Source organism: Periophthalmus magnuspinnatus, chromosome 7 (assembly GCF_009829125.3).
Source record: "Periophthalmus magnuspinnatus isolate fPerMag1 chromosome 7, fPerMag1.2.pri, whole genome shotgun sequence".
Taxonomy (NCBI): Eukaryota; Metazoa; Chordata; class Actinopteri; order Gobiiformes; family Gobiidae; genus Periophthalmus; species Periophthalmus magnuspinnatus.
Window position 1 is genome coordinate 2548359 of NC_047132.1, and position 8486 is coordinate 2556844.

Below are 8486 nucleotides of genomic sequence, written 5' to 3' on the forward strand. Positions count from 1 at the left end.
AAATAAACAAAGGGGTAATAAAAGATTTGTTAAAGCAGAATTACAGAGAAGCACATGCAACGGATAAACACTAGAGGGCAGCAGCAGGAGTTTGGTGTTTACAGGTCTGACATTATGACTGTTTATTCATGACCAAGACAAGTAGATGACACCACCAAGACAATTCACAGCTCAGACCTATGGAGAGTGCTCACAGTAGATTGGTAGATTGGCTGCTCTTGTGACTGACTCTCTTGCACACTAAAAGAATAAGAAGTGCCAAGTAAGAAGTGTCACACGTGTTAAAGATGAGGATGACTATAGATAAGTAATAAACACAGACTCACAATGCACAGGCAGGGTGCTTGTTTCTACTTGTTTACACTTTCTCAGACATGTAAAACAAGTCAACAACATGTAGACCATATGATAATGTTCCTTGTGGAGATGCATGTAACTACACATTACTTTTCTAGAAGATGAACCTGCAGTGAAATGCATACATTTACTGAACGATGCAAGAACTAAACATTTTTCATGATGTATTATTTTTTTACACATGACTATCATTACAGTGCCTCTCAGGGAGCTGTTTTAACAGTTATATCATTGTCTGATGGCATAAGTGGCAATTCTGTTTAAGTTTAAATCTGTCAACTGGACAAAGGAGTGAAGATGTTTCGCTGCGAAAGTTTGACTTTTGCTATGGATCAGACCTGGACGACTCAGGGATTACACAGACATTATTATTATTATTATTATTATTATTGTTGTTGTTATTGTAGTTATTGTTGTTATTGTTGTTGTTGTTGTTGTTATTGTTGTTGTTATTGTTGTTGTTGTTATTGTTGTTGTTATTGTTGTTGTTATTGTTATTGTTGTTGTTGTTGTTTATTTATTTTTTTTAAAACTTGTGTTGAGTTTAAAAAGTTGTTGTATTGATTTTTATCCTTTTGTAAATTTTATATAGACCTGCAGTATGTTTGCACCAATTAGCCTATTCCTTGTGATTTTTTAAATTATTAAATTAAAGCCCCTTTTCAGATTTTCCATTTCTGGGGGTCTGAGTACAGTGCTCTGATTGGTCCTTACTGCTCATGCACACTGCACCACAGCGTTCTGCCCAAGTATTACACTGGTACACTATGTTCTCTTAGAACCTGGAGAGTGTTGTGTGTGTGTGTGTGTGGGGAGGAGGGGTTAAAAGCATCGGGTGGAGATTCAAACAGCTGTGACACGCGCTGTGACAAACCTTCGAATCAGGACTGAGAGCTGGGAGCAGTGGAGCTGATCTAATGCACATGTACAAGACTGTTAAGAGGGAGGGACATGGGAGATTCTTGCATTATTTAAGGAGTCCTGCTGTTCCTACCTACAATAATAACCATCTGTTTATAATACAGAATCAATAGGTTGGGTTCACATCACATCACAACATTCTATAGTTTAAATGGAGCTGGAGGGCAGGTTTTGCTGTTTACCTGTCAGGTTCAATTCAATTCAATTCAATTCATTTATTTTTGTAACGCCCAAAATCGCAACAACAGTTGTCTCGAAGGGCGTTCATGTTTTGGTTGATGGGGGAAACCGGAGTACCCGGAGGAAACCCATCCAGACACGGGGAGAAACATGAAAAACTCCACACAGAAAGGCCTGGTGACCCGGGGATCGAACCCGGGTCACCAGGGTTGGGTTGCAGATTTGTTTATGGTTTATGGTTAAAAAGCCCATATTACGTTGTTTTCTGATAATATACATACTTGCATATATATTTGTGCATATTGAACAGACAAACCCTGCATATTTAGTCTGAATTCTTTTCTCAAACATAAATCACTCTTTTCCACCTTGTGATGTCATCATGTGGTAATACAGGAAGTGCTCTATTGTGTTTTTAAACTCCATACACCTTCACTACAATCATTTGGATCATTTCAGCTCTGGAATTGCCAATTTCTACTGAATAAAAATCAATAAGTGAATCAGGAAGTGTGCAATTAGCATGCAAGTTGTTAGCATTACTGTGATGGCCTCTGAAAGTTGTAAAAAGTGCTTATAAACTCATCGTGGTGAATGATTAGGATGCTCAATGCGTATGCCAAGTAAGGAATAACTTTGGATCACTGCTACTGCAGCTAAACTAGTTTTGTTTTTCACATTTCTGAAAAAGGTACAGTACCTTTAACTTCTTCATTTTAATTAACTTTGGCTACTTCATTCATCAGTTAGTTTGTGTTTTGTGTTTTTTCTTAACATAAAAATGACTTTGAGTGACTCATCCTTCTTCATTTGAAAACCACACTGCACATGAAAATCCCACGGCCTCCTGTGCTCTTGTTCTTCCAAGGTCCTATGTTAATGATTACCGAAGCTTTTTACAGAATAATAATCACATTTTATTATTATTATTATTTAAAAAAATATGAAAACCACATCAAAGTGATTCAGGCCTGGTGTGCTGCAAAATGCCACTGAGGGAGGAATTGAGCAGCAGCTTAAATGAGGTCATAAACAATAGCTACCAGCATCACATTTTATTAGTGACATGATGAAAGAATTTGAGCACTGATATGATCTGAAAAAGTCTGGCCAAAGTGTGTGGACTTTAAAAAAAAACAGAGGACCCCTCCTATCACACTTTTTACACATACGTTATTAAAGGCTTATACAAATACAGAAAGACAAGACTAAGATTTAGTATTAATTAATTAATCCATTAATTCTTTCATTCATTAGTTTTTGTATTTATTTCACAAATAGTTTTCAAGAGCATTATATTTTAGCATAGGGGTGTCCAAACTATGGCTTCAGCACTTCTGATGAATTGGCCCATATTATCTTGTTATTACTACAAGTTACTCTTCTTAATAACAGCAGTTTTGATGTAAGACCGACCTGTTATTAAAGTTTAAGGCTTGATAAATAAAGTCAAACTTTACAAAAACATTTTAATGAATTGTTGTAACAACTATCAGTTTTGCTGCTTTCTCTGTTTTAAAGGTCCTATATTCTGCAGAATTGACTCTTGTGAGCTTCGAGTCATGTTATAATGCACTGCAGTTACCTCATCAACCTGGAGTTGTATTTTGTTTAATTCAGGCATGTTTGAATAGCTCTTTATAATTAGTCTATTTACATCTCCAGAGTTTAAAATGTTCTGTGCCACCTTGTGATGTCATGGGGTATTTTTTAAGTTAGCATTTACTTTTTACATTTAGTCCAGTAGAGATTGGCAATTCCAGGGCTGAAATGATCAAAATGATTCTAGTGAAGTTGTATGAAGTTTAAAACCACAGTGGAGCACTTCCTGTATTACTACATGACAAACATATGTACATGATACGTAGGATTTGTGTGTTCAATATTTGTAAATAAAATAAAACCCAACTCCGGGTATGTTTGTGATGAGGAAAGAAATTAGAACAGAGATTAAAAAAAAAAAAAAAAAAAAAAAAAAAAAAAAAAAAACAGCAGTGTAATTTGAAGTCTTTAATATGTGGCTTTCAATGAAAAAAGTTTGGACATTCCAGGTTTAAGCTTTATAAAGTCAGTTTATATACTTTTAAGCAGCAGTGTGTCAGGGGCTGCTATACACTGTGACTGTGGCACTGTTTTTGGACTAAGAACAACATGTCCTGAACATACAGAACAGGGTGAGGCCCATATGTACACACACACACACACACACACACCCCTCCCCACGCACACACACACACCCCCACACGCATGCACACACACACACACACACACACACACACACGAGGCCTATATGCACAACTCATGTCTGAACTGATTTAATAATAAAGGATTTACATTATGAGGACCATTATGATGGAGTGGGTGTACAGATCAGATTTAGTCCCTACACTGTGATAAATAGCACACACACACAGGAAACACACTGGTTAGACAAGAACAATGATTGCATAACCATACTAAAAAGTATGTATGACTGTGCTTCTTTTGTTGTTCTATTGTATTTAAATGTGTGCAATACATTTTTCCCCGCTATTCGATTTTGGCTCCTGCATAGTTTTAACATCTTAATATGCATTATTGCTCTATACATAATATCAACTTCCTGGAAATGTCTTCACGACATAGTGCCACTCCACCGGACCATGCAGACCATGTGAAGGTTCTATGTGAAAGTTTCATGTGAAGGTTCAATGTGAAGATTTCATAAGAGGGTTCTATGTGAAGGTTCCATGTGAGGGTTCCATGTGAAGATTTCATATGAGGGTTCTATGTGAAGGTTTCATTCAAGGGTTCTATGTGAAGGTTTAATGTGAGGGTTCCATGTGAAGGTTTCATGTGAGGGTTCCATGTGAAGGTTTCATGTGAGGGTTCTATGTGAAGGTTTCATATGAGGTTTCCATATGAAGGTGCAATGTGAAGGTTCTATGCATGGTTCTATCTGAAGGTTTCATGTGTGGGTTCTATGTGAAGGTTCTATGTGAGGGCTCCACATGAAGGTTTCATGTGAGGGTTCTATGTGAAAGTTCCATGTAAAGGTTTCATGTGAGGGTTCTATGTGAAGGTTTCATGTGAAGGTTCTATGTGAAGGTTCTATATGAAGGTTTCATGTTACGGTTCCATGTGAAGGTTTCATGTGAGGGTTCTATGTGAAGGTTCCATGTGAAGGATTCATGTGACGGTTCTATGTGAAGGTTCTATGTGAAGGTTCTATGTTAAGGTTTCATTTGACTATTCTACTGTAAGGATTCCAGTGTAAGGTTTCTATGTGAGGGTTATATATGAGGGTTCCCATGAGGGTTCCATGTTAGGGTGCCACAGTGAGAAGTTCACCAAGAGTATTACATAAGAGGGTTCTACTGTGAGGGTTTGAAAGAGCTGCACATCTTGAAGTTTTGTAGAGAAAATCCACTTAAGACAAACTAGGATGTAATCAAGTTGTGGTCATTGTCCTGTACATGCTCTTAGAATGTCCATAGTCTTCTCATTTTCTTGGGGTGTTCATTACAATTAGATTATGCTGCTTCATGAAATGCATTACAGTCTCTTTTTTTCTATTTGTGGTGTGAGTCGGTAAATGAGAAGGGAAAACAATTAAAACTAGCTTTACTTTTTAAAAATGTATATATTAAGTCTCAAACTTCAATGAATGAATGAATGTATCAATGAAACTTTCTTTCTAAAGCACTTTTCATACACAGTATGTAACCCAAAGTGCTTATTAAAATCACTACCTCAAGACCACTACTGCCACCTACCCATGTACTCCCAAAGGTTGTACCTTGATCTGACCAGTTGCAGGCTCGCATGGCTCTTGACATTCAAACTCCACTTTCCTCCAAGAAACCTATTCCCAAAAATAATTAGGATGTTTGGATGTTTGGAAAATGAAGAATGAGTTTATACTGCAGGTACGTTTTGTATCAGGTAGAAAACAACGAAAATCATGGTACAAGGCCTGATAAGTATGATGCATTCTTGTGGCTTCAGTTGACATATGCATAACCCTAACCTTCACTGCTATTGTAATACAACCATGTGTTCGTCGCCGACAGTGTGAGCGCAGAGTGCATCCAGTGATGGTTTATGGATTTGAAAACTAAGCAGGAGACATTCAGGTTTCAAATCTGTGACGAAAATTGAAAAAGTTATTTGTGAGCAGTGAAGAAAACAACCTTGAAAACAGGATTAAATATTAATGAAACAAGCTTGCCTAGGATCCAGAATACGCACTTTACAAAGATGTGAGTCTGATCAGTGGTGAATCTCCCCATTTTCAGATTGACAACTGGACTAACAATCAGCGGCACGCATGGTCTGTCCATATGAAAACAAATATGGCTGCTTACAAAGAAAAAAAAAGGGAAAATATATCACAGGAGACTGAAAAACAGTAGATTTCTGCAGAACTGGTGAGCGAAACACTAAACTCTAATTTAAGGTGAGATAAATGTCATTGTGTTTAAATGATAGCTGACCAATGATGTTCTTCATTTCACGTGTGTCACTGACACAAATCTGATTACAGAGAGTGGGGACCGGGTTGATATTCATCTGTATAAAAATACAGAGAGAGATCCTTGTGGATTTGCAAGAAATAAGCATGAATGAAAGAAAATACATTTTAAGGCATGTTTTGACAGCAATATTGCATGGTTAAAAAAACGTTCAGGATGATGTTTGTTTGCATTACTTTACTCCGCGTTACTTATTATGTTAAAACAATAAAAACAGATGTGAACCTTTAACATTTATTTCACTTTAACAGATTGCAATTATATTGCATTTGTTTACAAGTAAATTATAGAATGTATCAAAAAACAAACAAACAAACAAACAAAAAAACATTTCATTTGAAGTGCAAATAAATCAACATGTCACACAATTTCAGACAACTGTACTTCAAGTATTTTCTTCATTAAAATAAACAATAACAATAAAGTGCTTTCAGTAAAATACTGAAAAGATTCATTACCATGTTTTGCAAAACTAAGGCATTCAAATGTAAACCATGTAAAATAAGACAAAACCTTTAACCTTCTCGGTCATTCACTGTGATTCTCTGTCCAGTGTTCAAATATTAATCACCTCTGATCTGAGCCTGTTCCTCTTTGGAGAGAACACAGTCACGTTTTTGATCAAAACACAACTCGGACCCAATCAGCTGTGAATGCACGTGTGGACAGGACATCATTTCCCATCATGCATTAAGCGTTTGTAGTCCATGCAGGCGGCCGCAGTCGGTGGAGAGCTGCTGCGCTCGCCTTGCTCAAAAACTTCCCGTTACCGGCACACAGGTTACGTCAGAGCAAGTCGGTGGCATCTTGGACACAAAACTACCCGGCATGCACCGCTCGACAGCGTCGTATCTGCGCCCGCCTCATCTCAAGCGAGCCTTTTATCTCACCACAGCCTCAGCCCCAGCGCAGAGTGAACTCAATTAAAAGTAACGCGCCACATTTTATTGTCAGTAACGGTAACGGCGTTGGAACGCTGGGAAAAGTAATTAGTTAGATTACTCCGTTACTGAAAAAGTAACGCAGTTAGTAACGCCGTTATAGTTTAACTCCGTTATTCTCAACACTGTTTGTCTCATTCTCCAGAATTCACTTACTGAGCTGCAGAGGCTGCACTAGCACTGAGTCATGATTGGCTGCAGGTCCTGGGGTTTAGGCAGTGATTATTCAGATCAAAGAGAGGCATTTTAGGTTTAAACAAAAAGGATTTCAACTTTGAAACTGGCAAAGAAATGACTCCTGATAGAGTTAAGAATATGAAATAGCCATTTTTCAACAATTATACACATTAATGATTAATGATTTATTTTTTCATTTTTAAGTCAATGGACCCATTTTTTATTATTAAGTCATTTTAGATCAGTGTTGCAATTTTCAATTAACAAAATGAAAAAAGTGTATTTGTTATATACCTAAATACCCTAAATACATCAGTCTTAAAAATGTATATAACTAAGTGTTCGTGGAGAGGAGGACTGAAGGAGGCCTAAAGGTACAATATGCTTTTTTCTGAGAGCATGTCATTCATGTGTCAAATCAATAGCTCCTCCACACATCAATATCAATACTTTAAAAGTACTATGAGGAGCACTACTGAAGAGCACTCCAGACCCATCCAGACCTTCAGCACATTCAACACATCAGGAATATGGTCACGGTGTGTTCAATGTCGTCAGTGAGTCACGTTAAACTCAGCGTAACATCTTCCATTAGCCCACTGTACTGTGTCAAATGTGAGCAGCAGAGTGGGTCGAACCTCCTTCAGATGTCTAATGGAGCTCCTTCATCTTCTCAAAATGGGACATCGAACAAGACCTGGTGAAAGGGACATCCGGTGGAGACCTGGCAAAAGGGCTATCGGGCAGAGGGCTGGTAAAAAAGGACACCAAGTGTAGACCTGGCAAAAGCGACATCGGACACAGACCTAGCAAAAGCATAACGGGCAAAGACCTGGCAAAAGGGGCATTGGGTGGATGCTCTGGACTGTGCTGTTTTCTGATTCTGTGGAACATTCCAGGCAAAGCAACATCTACATGGAGAAGAGAAGGTTTAGGACACTCCACCACCCACAAAAAGTTACATAGAACCCCTTTATGTTATTTCAGTAGGGGTTTTATCTTTTTTGGAAGTGTTTGAACTGGAAAGTAAGGTAACATGAAATCAAATATGAGAGTTTTTAAATCTCCTCCGTAATCCCTCATTTATCCAGAAGTGGTTCATGTCAGAAAAGGTTTCAAAGGTAAGCATCAGGACAGAGAAATCAGATGTTTCAACTCCCATCCAGAAATCATCAGTCTGTAACAACTGGCCTGAGGAGCTCCAGGTTATTCTACCCTAAGGTAGATTAGCCCTGCCCTGGAGATCATTGAATCGTGACGCAGGTTATTTGTCTTGAGGAGGTTTTTAGAATGCTTCTTTCCAAAACAATTGATCACTGGATCAGCATGCACGTGACATGAGTCTTAAAGATGCACTAAATGGACTCTTGTGAGATTTAAGCCATGTTAGAATATT